Source organism: Gymnodraco acuticeps, unplaced genomic scaffold, assembly GCF_902827175.1.
Source record: "Gymnodraco acuticeps unplaced genomic scaffold, fGymAcu1.1, whole genome shotgun sequence".
In the NCBI taxonomy this organism is placed as follows: domain Eukaryota; kingdom Metazoa; phylum Chordata; class Actinopteri; order Perciformes; family Bathydraconidae; genus Gymnodraco; species Gymnodraco acuticeps.
In genome coordinates this window covers 3,810,973-3,824,366 of record NW_022989894.1, presented here as the reverse complement: position 1 = coordinate 3,824,366, position 13,394 = coordinate 3,810,973, and the positions used below count along the sequence as shown (strand labels likewise).

Genomic DNA, 13,394 nt, shown 5'->3' with positions numbered 1-13,394 from the left:
TCTTCGGGGATCCTTGAAAGAAAAAGAAGAAAAAGGCAATCTTTGAAATGTTGACAACTTTCCATTAAAACGGGGGAGTTCTAGCTGCAAATGTAAACACAGCAAGCGATGGAATTCATTGTGATCCCCGTTTAACCATACCTACAGACTGTTAATCGAATATGTAGAGACTTTGTCGATAAACATTTAAAAGGAGCTTCTTCTTTATATGAAGAGATATAGCCTGGAGTAAGGTTACTAAAGGAAACACAATTGGATAAAAAGATAAATCAATGATGTAAGTAGATTACTCAGCGCCGTCTATTTCTTTAAGCAATCTAAAGTCTCTTTACAATCTCTGACCTGAGACACAGCGAGAGGCAGAGACATCCTGATGAAAAACACACACTAAGCTTCTCTCAGCACATCAAATATTAAGAGCCAATATTAACCCCGTCTTTGTCCCCTTATCACCACTGGAAACATCGTCACGAGAGCGCATGTGTGTGCATGCATGTGTTTTTATCTGTGTTGTGATGTGAAAGTAATTGTGACAGAGGCATGTGTGAGGCAGTAGCTGTGAAAAGGGAGAGGTCACTCACAGGGCATCGCTGCAGAAAGGCACTCCCTCGTTTTAGTCTTGGGAGTTGCTTTAGAATGTGAATGTTTGTACAGAGTGGTTTTCAGCTCTCAATGTGGGATAGGTGGTATGGGCAGCACCGAGCCTAGGAAGCTGACCTCATTCAACACAGCAGCATAACCACACTGGACCCCACCCATCGGAAAGTCTTTCCATGGCCTCCCTTCACACTCCTGAAGTGTCAGAAGTTCAAATCTGTTACATTTCACTCGCATGACTGATCGTGCTATTTTTTTAACCCACATGTCAATAAAACATCCAAGCAAAACACCCCATAAAAGCCAGCCCAGGGCAGCGGTGACAGCAGAAAGCTCCCAGAGGTTGATTTGGGGTACATACGAACTTCTTTCAACAACAGTTAAGGTTGCAGAGTGTTACAGAACTGTCTCACGCTCGCCCTCCCCAAATCCCTCTTCTCTTGTTTGGCTCTTCCCCTCTCTCCACCCTCCCCACGACTACTTTGATCAGTACCCGAGACACCTCAAACACGCTCTCTCATAGAAATAAAACAGAATATAAAATCGCTGGGAGCACTCGCTGTTACTGCAGCAGCTAGGGTTTGGAGAACACAGAAAGCTCATTCAGTGGCAGCCATGTGGCACTCAGCCGGCTCGGGGTGGGATGAGGTAAAGGTTGAGGGTAGGCAAGGCTGAGAGGTGTGGCCCACTTCGACAAAAGTGTTATGTTCGCTCCCTATAATCCTACAGAGGACAATCAAATATCTAAAATGGTCGCAAAAAAGAACCAGCGTTAAGCTTGAAGTAAGTAACATTTTTATTTTTAAACATGCTTGCGACATCTCTCTAAGAGTGGCTGATAGATCCACCATTGTAATTTCTTTTTACAATTTTAGATAAGATTTTGGCAAAAGATAATAAAATGTGTAGCATGCATATTATATGTTCTTAGAATGAATTATTTTTAATAAAGACGACATGGTTAACATTACCTGATTTCAGAATGCCAGATTATTGGCATTGTGACCATGTCTGTATGCGGATGTAAGCGTTTAGCCCAAAGCACTGCTGTGCCTCACAGAAAAGTTTGTTCAATTGATTATTGAACAAAAATCTTAAAAAAACAAAAAAGCAAAGATCAAAGCGATGTAGACTCAAAACACACCTCTACAACTATCTCTTTGTTCAACGCCCAGCCCTGCAATCTCTGGGCACAGTACCTTATTCATTATTCAGGTACCATGGGACTAAATCGATTTCCTGCCCTCACCCCTCAACTCTCACCTGCCTCCTCCTCCTCTCAGGTCAACATCCCAGCCGCAGTGCAAAGGGCCCGGCCACACGAGCCAGTATTCAGGGGTATTTGGCAGAATAGCCCGCATTTGAGCCGGTTTAGGATTTCACATAAACACACCTTGATCCCAAAATCTCAGCTAAGCCTGTTTCAGTTTCAAACAGCAGGAAGAGAGCTTGCTCAAACCCTTATGCAGGCTGGCTGCTGGATAGATCATGTATATTATAGAGACTCTACACATGCACCTGGCTGAAAAGACCATCTGAATGTAAATGTCTTCAAATGAATTAGTATTACCTGTGCATGTGTGTTTGAATATCTAGGGTTCCACATGTGCAGTTTCCGAGTGTGTGTGTGTGTGTGTGTGTGTGTGTGTGTGTGTGTGTGTGTGTGTGTGTGTGTGTGTGTGTGTGTGTGTGTGTGTGTGTGTGTGTGTGTGTGTGTGTGTGTGTGTGTGTGTGTGTGTGTGTGTGTCTGTTCATAACCCCGTGCATGCAGCTGCCCTCCCTACAGGGATCTGCTCCTTCAGACACATTTTCACCTCATCTGCGTTTAAGGGCATTAATATTGCACCAGCCGCGGTGGCAGGGTTAAATGGATGACTGGGGGGAAAGAGGGGGGCTGAATGTCAAATGAAATCACTCCTCCTTCCTTCCCTCTCGCTTCCTTTCCTTTTGCTCTGATCCGGTACGACAAGAGGAGTTCAGGGGGATGCTGTAGCTGGCTCTCCGCAGAGACAAGATCCAGAGGCCACAGTACCAGCATGTGTTCTCTGTTTGGAGGAATATATGATCCTTTTCATCTGCCTGTACATTAGCGGCTCCCGCTGTTCCTGCTCTCTCCTTCCCTGTCGCTCTCCATCCAGCCATGCATTTATAATATCCAACAAAAGGAACCAGAAATAAAAAAAAGATAGGAAAAGATGCAATGTGTTGCAGACTTTCGACTGCTTCCATTACCGTCAACAAAGCTTTTTTAATCAACCAGCTAATTGTTGAAGTATAAAATGAGTACTGTTCAAAATTAAAAAATAAATACTTACAAGCTTGTTAACATTTTAAAAGGTGTCCATAGAGACCCGGATAGTACACGTAGCACAGTGCATTATCCAAACCATCCCTTTCACATTAATCTGCCCTGCTGGGAATATCATGCTATGCAAAGAACAAGGCTTTTCATCCTGCTTCTGTAATTAAGTCATATTGCTATCATTGAATTCATCACTGAGACATGTTGGCTGGGTAAGAAGAAGAAGAAGAAGAAGAAGAAAAACAGAGGGGGTGGGCTTGGCGGCCGGGTAGATTGACATCATCGAGGTCACTCTGAGGTTAAGTTAACAGGCATACGAGCTTCTAAAAAATTAAAAGCCTGAGCTCATGAAAGCTTCACTCTGAGCACAAGTGGCATGACCTGGAGGATTTGTTAGAAGAGTGCAGTGTGGATGGGCATGCAGACACACACACACACACACACACACACACACACAGTGCTGGTGTTAATGCACTCGGCTTGTTGATCAGCTTCCACATGGGTAACCCTGACACACACGCACTGACACACACAAACACACACTTCCATTTTTCTTGCTCAAAGTCAGACGAGAAAATTCACAAACCATTGCCAGTGATTGAGTGCTCAGTGGAGTGAGCAGCTGCAGATACACAGCAACAGGACAGATGAACAGACAACGCTGCAGGTGGACAGATCATAGATCTTTCTCTCTGTTTTTCTTTCTTTTTTCTCTCCGTCTTCTCCCACATATGCACACGTGCACAGCAGCGGTTGCGCTTAGTGAAGTGTGAGGTATACAGTTAGCGTTGTTATGCAAGGTCATGGGGGCAAGGTGTCAGTACTCCATCTGTGAAGTGTTAGAATGCCAATTATGAAGAGGCTTGAAGTACAAGGTGTGCAGAACTGAGGCTGAGGGATTGGCGCCAGAACAAAGAGCTGTTTCTTCTTTTTTCTTTAAAACATTACGTGAAGGTTCTTTCCTGTTGGTTATGTCCTGTCTTATTTACATTATTATATATTTAGCCAATACCCCAATATGATTAAATTGGTTTTCCTATGTGAACTGGTTATCCTGTGAATTATTGTCTTTGTTATGACCATTATCATAACTCTAACTAATACCATGATATGATGAAATTGGTTATTTTGCTTATTTAATCAGAAAATATGATTGTGTAAAGACGCAATGTCCCCTCTCAAAATCAGAAACAGATTTATCAAAAAATAATGTTTACGCATACAAGGAATTACATTTATAATACATGCATAAATGTGAATCTAGTTTGATCTAGTCTATGCCTTTTTCATCTCTCTCAGCAATCCTACATTTGTGAACACCCAAAGATTGTCCTTAGTAGACGCATTCAACCAAATAAAACATAGGTTGTTATTTTTAAAGCTATATGTGTTAAACAGTTCTTTGAGCTTCTGTCTTTGAATAACTTTGACAACTATTGCCTATTAAATGCCGCTCACATCTGTCAGTGGCGGCTTGCCTGTAAACAAACATGTTTTGACAGCAGAGATCCAATGAGTTGATACAGAATAATGAGTCAGTTAGCATGAGGGAAAAAAGCAAGCTGCCAGGCCCATCTTTCCTTATTGACTACCTGCCTCCACTGACCGTCCAAGCTCTCTTGTCCATCTCTATTTTAAGACTCATCTTTGAAACACTTAGTCAATGTGTTTGCGAGTTCTTAAGCACAAGTGGGGAAAAAAATATCTTTTAGGTATAGTGCATTCAGGATGTCCTTGGGGTATGTGTGGAAAATGTCCAAATTCTAGATTTTCTTGACATGTTGGACACAGTAGGATAAAATGTGCCATTCATCATTCAAATCTCTATCTGAGATTCTATATTTCCCAATTCCCCAAGCCATATGTCATTTCATTTTTCACATGTGTTGTTAAAAATGGATAAGATTGTTGAGTTATTCATCCCCTCTCACACTATTTTTAGGGTTTCAATAAGGGGCTTGTCATTGTTGCTGAGGTTAGGTATTCTGCACTGGGAGATGGATCCAGTATTGGTCCAAAAATCTCTGTGGTTCGTTGGCCCAGATGTGACTGCTACTGTCCCTGTTCCCCTGAATACAATGAAGCAGGCTCATTCACTGAGTCTGCGCTGCTGAGCCAATGCAGATGTGACACGGACTGCTGCAGATCTAGCACACAGCATACATAACTTATAGTAAATGAAGGCAAAAAGTCTATATTCATTTGGATGAGTCACTGAACTGAATGAAACAAGCATTTGGTGTCTGATTTCATCAAGGTGTAAAACAGGAGAAAAGCGCAAAGTAGACTAGGGAGGGGAATAGATATTTTGGAAATGAAAACTTAACTGAACAAAAATTGTATGTTTGACACAGAAAGTCTATAATTTATAACAGCTCTGATCCAAGAACTTGGTTTAACTGAAAATACATTTCCCCACTAACAAATAAGTGTTTTAAAATAGAGGGAAAAAAGCAACAGTACATGATGAAAGTATCAAAGAACGCTCTGTGGGGGAAAGCAACCTTGACATTATTAGCTCAATTAAATTTAACTATCTCCTGATATTCAAAATATACTTAATTTGATCATCTCATGCAGCTGTGCATTGATCGAAACCAGAGGAAAACAGGAGGCATCGGTGGAAATGGTGAAGGATGGTGAAGGAGACAAGAGTGTCATTTATCCACCTCCAGGTTAATTGACAAGATAATTACAGAGACTGAGGGGAAGGATGAAAAACAGCAGTCAGGGTCACATGCATGCCTCTAAGTACATTTTAGGAAGGGTAGAAGGGTTCTTGAACATGTGCACATGTTTTGAAGTGCAATTTATTATGCTGGCAGCTGTATTTGTTTATTTGTAATGAGTGAGTACGTACATGGAACTTTTTTTTTTCATGGGAAACTTGGCTCCTAACAAGCTACTTTTGTTAGTTTCCCGGACAAACATGGCAGCAGTCTCCAACACAGTGGCCCGACTGGCCAAATTGTTTCATCAAAACATTTGGAGAACATAATCAGATGCAAACAATCTGAAACCAACCAGAAAAGTTCAATTGAAAACATGACAATTGCAAGTTGTTAGTTTTTCGTATAGTGCCAATACCATATAAAAGAAGCCTGCAAAATATTTAAATAATGGTTTTAATATTGTATAAATAAAATATTTAAATGACAGATATCTGTTAATGTTTCCATAGTTATATTTCTACAGTAAAATAAGAACACTGTTCAGTTGCCATTGTCAGAATCAAGGAGGTACCATAGTACCATAACTTTTTATGTTTTCAAATTGTATTTGTCTTTAGTACTTTGATTAAATAAACTTTAATTAATGCTTGTGCAGTTTTGTTTTCTTTGATTCATCTAAATTGTTGGCAACTGACACGAAGAGTCATTTCAACTTGTGGTTTAATTGCTATGAATTATTTTAAGTTGATTGAGTTACGGTTCCAGTGATGGGCAGACAGGTCTTCTCCAAATACACAAGTAGCCTAAATAATAAGCAGGGGGAGGGAAAGTTGAGCTTTGATTAGTATTTTTATTTTAATAGCACTCATAGTTATTGAGATGCTCTGTATAGTCAACCTTATTTCACAAATGTGAAGGCATTTTAATTATGCTTATGGTTGTTGCAATATTTGAAAAGGTTTGTGGCCCTGTTCTGCATTTCAAAGATAAGTGGTGTTTATATTCTGTAAAACACATACTCAATGGCCCCTAAAAATACCCTGAGATATTACTGTAAAGCTCAGGTCATTTTGAATACAAGAAGGTCTTCAGAGAATTAGCATAAAAGTCTAGTACAAAGCACAGAAAGAGAAATGTAGAAGATTTTTTTCCAGCATTGTACGGAGCAATAAGACTTCTGAGTCTAGCCAAAAGGATGTCAGTGAGTCATTCATTTTGCCCCCGGGGACCACATTCAAGCTTTCTCATCTCTGCCGTCCATTCTCTCTGTGTCCCCCTCTTTCTCTCCTGTGCTACGGCTTTCTTCTTCCCTTGTTCAACAGCTGTGGGGCAGGGTTAGGGTCAAGGGAATCTCACACACACTCACACACACACAAGGATGTGCTACTGTTAGGCTTGAATGCAGCTGAGGGTGTGGAGGCACAGGGCTGGATTTTCCCATGGCTATGGTTAACTGCTGGACGTATATGAAACTGTGGGGAGACCTTCACTGCCCTTTGGATCCCTCCCCTGGCCCCTGGCCCCTGGCCCAGAGGCTGTGTCTTCTCCCCTGCTGGGACACTCAATGGACTCTGTGTGCGTATGTGTGTGTATTTTGTGTGTTAATGGCCAATCTCAGTAGGGTTTCTGTCATTCAGTCATAAGCCATTCAGCTACCAGCCCCAATATTGTGGGCTGCCAGCTCCTTGCCGAGGGAAAGTCATCCGTCTTTAAAGACAAACTGTGATCTTTCCCTTCAACATAAAAACTCTGCTCGTTTCTTTAATGCCCCACTTTTCTGTAAGTCCATGATTCATTTCCTGAAAGTCACTCTCTTGGTAAATATGTCCCTTCCAGTTTCTGTCCCCCCCCACTGTGTTTCGGACTCAGAAAATAACCGTTAGCCAAGCTCGTTCCCTCCCTCCTTCCGTCCTTTCTGACATCCATTTCGTCCCAGGGTCTGTGTGGGACATCTCCTGCTGAGAGAGTTGAAAGCATTCCTCTACCTTCCCTGTCATCATGGCTTATTTAATAACTATCCCAATAAAGTCAACAATAAGGCCCACGATGCAACCCCCCCTACCCATTGTGGGCCCCCAACCCTCTCCCTCAGGTCTGATGAATGGGGCCATCAGGCATGCCAGCTGCCCCGGAGGTGAGCAGGCTGCCCCCGCCGGGCAGCCAGGCCACCGAGCCAGGGGGAGGAAGTGGAGCCTAGCGGAGAGGGGCAGGGCTGGGCCGGCATGCCAGAACTCACACTAGGCAAAGCTTGGACGGAGAGAACTAGTGGAAATATGGAGGAACACGGGGAGGGCCGGTGAAGCAGAGGGGTGCAGGATGTGTATGAAAACAGGGGTAGTGCCCGGGCGCCAGCAACACAGTGGGCAATATGGATACGCTCACAACATGTTTTTGCTCACTGCTTGCTCATGAATTTCCACTTCTCTTGACAACAGTCATTTCATTGTCTGCTAGGCAGTACATTCATTATGGAAAGCCCAGGACAAAATGGAAGACATCCAATTCAAAAGATTTGCATTTCTTAAACGTGTTTTGCATTAATTAGACAAAATGTAAATGCTGTAAATGTATAATAGTGATGACTCAGGAGTATACTCTACATAAAAAGCTGATATGAGGCTCTAATGCAGTATTGTAGGTGCATCAATTACAATGTGTATTAGGGCTGTGCGATTATGGCAAAAATCATAATCACGATTATTTGGGTCAATAATTGATATCACGATTATTTTGACGATTATTCATTGACCATTTATTGAACTTTAAAACAAATAATATTTTACCAATAAACAAGATCAACAAATATGTTGGAGCGCACTTCCAAAACCATACTAAACATATATTATTAATATGATAAATAAAAATAAATGAGACCAAAATAAATTAAATCCAATATGTTGCAGTGCACTGTCACAACCTACTGAAAACTCCTTAACATATAGCCAACATTTTGGTAAAACATATTCAACATATTCCACTCAGTTAAACGTTGAAGGCTGGCCAACCGTCATGGTCCAGAAGTAACAGGAAATAAATGTTGAACTACAATTTAAGACCAAATAAAAATGTTTAGGCCACCATGGCAAATGCTGGTAGGGCTGCTCATGTCATCTCTTAAAGATTTTTTGCAAGAAACACCAGCCTGTTTACATGGTCTGGTTTCAGAGATGAGCGCAGGCAGGTGACGATATTGCCACCTGTACTGTACCCTCAGCCACGCCCCGACACATGGGGTGACGCCGGCCAATCACAAAGCTTTGATGCGTTCAAGTGCATTATTCTGGCACAGGAAGATTATGTTACAGGACATAAAACAGAATATTGTTGTTCTAGTTTTAGACACATCTCGCGATCGACTGGTTGGGCACCCCTGGGCTAGACCATAGGTATGTTGTGGTAGCAAAGTAGTCAGCTGAAGCCACATCTCTCTCAACTTCCCCACGGCATTTGTCATATAGTGCAGGCAGCGCAGACCTGCTGAAATAATACCGAGACGGCATCGCGTAACGCTTGTCCAACGTGTTGACAAGTTGCTTAAAGCCCTGGTTGCTAACAGTGCTAACTATCTTTAGCGATGTGAAATGTAATGGCACCTGTAATATCTCTGTGTCTCTGCGAGCTCGTCGCGTAGGCCGTTGCTCTGTACAATGCGTCCTGAATCGATGACTGTGATGATGTTGTGGATGAAGTCGAGCGGGCATCTGCTTTTTGTTGTATTACTGCCCGGTCGTATTGCACTTTGTGGTTGTATTTCAGATGATTAAAGAGATTGGTTGTGTTAGCGTGTGGTGCCAACACAACCTGGTAACAAATCCTGCACTGTACTTTATTTTGCTCCACGTCGGACTCCTGAAAGCCAAATAGTGGAAATAGTTTGACCCTTCTTTTTAACGAGTTGCTGCTCTTGTTCTGACATCTTCGCTCGCGCTGAACACTCACAACACATGTCACTCCCACGTGGCCGAGTGGGCTTTTAGGGAGGGGCGAAAGCGCACCCAGCAAAATAATCGTATTTTGTCAATTATGCTGTTTTCATAATCGTCGCAAGCCATAATCATAATCGCGATTAAAATACGATTAATTGCACAGCCCTAATGTGTATGGTATACGCATTTTAGATTTGTGTATGACAAGAATGGAGAAAGTGGGTAAGGGTGGAGGAGGCCCACTATGGAGCCACATGATGAATCCTTAATTTGGTAAACACACATTGGAGCTCATATGCATTAATCTGCCAGGCCAAACTCATGAATTAAGAATGGGTTGATAATTAGAGTGAGCTAGGCATGGTCATACAGAGCAAACACACAAGAGGGACAACTGCCCAGCAGCCGGCAGAATAAAACTAAACCACAAATGTTCAGAAAACACGATGATCATTGATTATTGGCAGACCAAAGCTGTTTCCGTACTACCTGACATAATTCTTAACTCTGCCCAAGTTAACAGCATATGCGATCCCCTCCCATCCACTCCTGCCAAATAGCTAGCCATGCCCTCTATTCATTACACGGCAGACTCCCTGTGCCACTCGTATAGCTGCTGCCAGCCCTAGGTTTGTTGTGCAGGCACACAGACATGGACAATTGGTCAAAGCAACAAAGCTGGCGTAGAGAAATCTTAACAGAGGAAAAAAAAGAGTAGAAGCTGAATGTTTCCCCATCACACGTGTATCTTAAACTGAAAGAGGAAGACCTTCAAGATGAGTGACTGTTATTCAACTGGGATTAAGCATCAAGTCTGTGTAAGACATATGACTGAGGCCGGGAAAAAAGTACAGTATCGACATTCCCAACACAATTTTTCTTAATCTAAGCTTCTGGGGAGACAGGCTGGATTTACTCAAGGATAGTTTGCACGCCAGAGTCTTCTGACTACCACTACCTTTGATTTGCTGCTATATTCCCTAGCAGCCGCTGGGTTATCTGCCTTCCTACCTTAAAAAGATATTTTATCTACATCCAGCTCACTTTCTCTCTTTTCATTCCCATCCCTAGCCATTGGGGAAATCTTTATTTTTGTATCCAAGCAAACATTTTTATAAATGCAAACAGGCTCTCTGAAGACAGCTTCAGAGGAGAGACCTGCCCTGTACCTGAAAGCGTAGCAGCATGTCTCTCCTGGCCCCGGCCCTCAGAGAAAGCACAGCTGTGTTGAATATTTCCCTCACTCCTCAGTTCATCTGAGGGTGATCTGAGCCTGGTTAGCCCCCAGGATATGAAGTGGTAAACAGGCCTGACTATCAAAGCAAACCACCCCAGTCAGAAAGACTGGAATATGAGCCTTTGAACACTGAAGCTGTGGATGCAGGCAGGCGGCAGCTGGGTGGAGCGCAAAGGCTCCCTGACTGTAGATGGCTTGACCCAATGCTTACAGAATGAGGAAACTAGATTCCCTAATTAATCAATGGGCAGTAGAAGGATTGTCTGTCCACTGTAGCCATTACTGTAATCACTGTACATTAGGTGGTAAATGGCTTTAACTAACTTAATCATCACCCTGGCTCTAATTGATTATACATTAGAACATTGTTGGGTTTTTTCCCACACAAATTGTGTAGAAGAAACTATTGCCGCAACGGTTTATTTTATGCCACATATCTTTAAAAAGTATAAATATATAAATGGTGAATGATTGAGGAACAACAATGACAGTGGACTGCATTTAAAGTAATCCTGGACGTATTTGATGTTTGAATGCTTTCAAATATTTAGAAAACCGACTCCAATTCACACTATGGACCCTCATATCTAGAAATATAGGCCGTATAAATCCATCTCTAACACTCAAAAATGTTTGTGCAAAACAACACAAAAGAAAGGCATCTGGCAAGAGATGGTTTTCCTGAGGTGGGTGGCACAGCTTGGAGGGTTTTGAAAATAAATGTAACATTTAGTATCAGGAGAAGAAGCTTCTCTCCAATTTCTAAATCAATATGGCGAAACTTTGGATCTGGCTCCAGTCATCTTTAGGTTCGTCATTTTGGCTGAGTCTTAACCACACAAGTCATTCACTGAGGAGAAATAGACAAACATCAGCTTTAATGGCCTAGCCTCCACGTGGCAAAGAGATAGAGGAAGCAGGCAGCGAGGCACCAACAAGGCCATACTGCTACTGCCCACATCCTCAGTTCGACCCATCACCTAAACACAGGCTCGTGCTCCAGGGGAAATGACTGGTTGCATTTAGCTCCACTCATCACAGAGTACTATTCATCTTCAGGAAATAGCATGCTCTGTGAGATGTGTTTAACTCGAGAGCATCAGCAATAAACGGAGCTTATGTCCTAACCACTAGAATCTTGTTGGTTTTGAAGAGAAGTCAGTGGAAACAAAAAAACTGGAAAGATTTCCTGTCTTTTTTTTTCACATGATTGTGTAGCACGCGTCTACCTTTTGATAACCATCGCCATTTAGTGAACTGTTGTGTGATTGAGAAGCACACACCCCAGGTCAGTGTCATCATTGCACTCTCACATTATCTCATTATGGCACGCAGAAGGCCACAGCCCTGGGGAAAGATCTTCACCTCTGTCAAGTTGTGTCAAACTCTATAAACGTCTCTCTGCCCACGGCAGCAAATGTGGCCGCATTATTGAAGGAGCTAATGCTAATTAATGCTAACAGCTCCATCAGAGCATGCCTAAAATAAACAGAGATTAAGTTCGTAGTAGAATTTATGTTTTATCAGCCTTACACTCAACTGGAAACATCATTTGTCAGCGCAATCACTGTCAATTCCTTTCACACATGGAGCGTTAAAGAAACACATGTTTGATATAAGCGCTGGCCTTTGTAAGCTGTTGAAAAGTACGGGATAAAGAAAAAAAAATCACATGGAAACACTGAGTTCATGTATTTCTTTCACACACAGCTGGGCATGTTTTGCTGAGTATGTCACCAAAATTAGCGGTGATGTCAATGATGGATGTCCCTAGGCAGGACGTACTTCAGAACCTCCCTTGGAGTGTTTCAACTTTCATCTGGAATGGACTTCCTTCACAGACTGTTTAACCACAGCCGTTTTGACAAAGGATACATTTAAAAAGACTTTAAGGGTTGAAATCCCTTTCATGTCAAAGGAATGGCGAAAGCGGTTGAGCAAAAAAGGGGATATTTTACGGGAAAAATGAAACAAAGAAAAAGTGTAAGGGGGCACTGGAGAAATCCTGTGTCTTAGTGTCCCTCTGGCCCTGACCGCTTCCACTCCTCACTACCACCGCTCAATATCCTTTCATTTCTCTAGTGTTTACAATGCAATTTCTGCAAAGAATCATCGGTTCTGCTGGGAAAATGCAGAATCTCTGGCCAAATCCGATGCTTTCAATTGTTAACTAAAGCCATGTGACATCTTGCTCCTCTTCCTTTAAGACATTATTTTCTTTGCGGCTAAATTGCCATTTCCTTTGTGAATGGTCACGAATAAATAAAAGAGGAAAACCAAAGAGACAAAGTGACAGAGAGAGAAAGACTGGATACGTGTGTGTTCTTGGTAAGCTCCTCAGAGGTGGGTGAGGGCTGTGAAAGGCCACATTGTTGGTGTCAAGGCCAGTCAGCATCAAAGGGGTGATTCAGGTTGTAACAGGAGTCTCTCTCGCTCTCCTTTCCTCTCTCTCTCTCTGCACACACACTTACACACTGTTCCACTCAACTCTCTGAAGACCCCAAAAAACATGGTTTACTGTTCCCCCTCACAGCCGAAGAACACTATTTGGAATTGACGTGTAAACTCAGAGTGAGGTCGAAGGGCACACAGTAACACGGTTCAGTGTGTATGTGAAAAGTCAGGTATTTCTTTTCCCCTCACTTCCACTTCCCTCAAAT

General features: G+C 42.4%; 1 protein-coding gene across 3 annotated transcripts in view; it reads right to left on the bottom strand.

The window, feature by feature from the left end:
• The window catches only part of unc5c (unc-5 netrin receptor C), a 111,529-nt gene that overhangs the window by 82,164 nt on the left and 15,971 nt on the right, over positions 1 to 13,394 (bottom strand). The gene's annotated exons all lie outside the window — the stretch shown is intronic.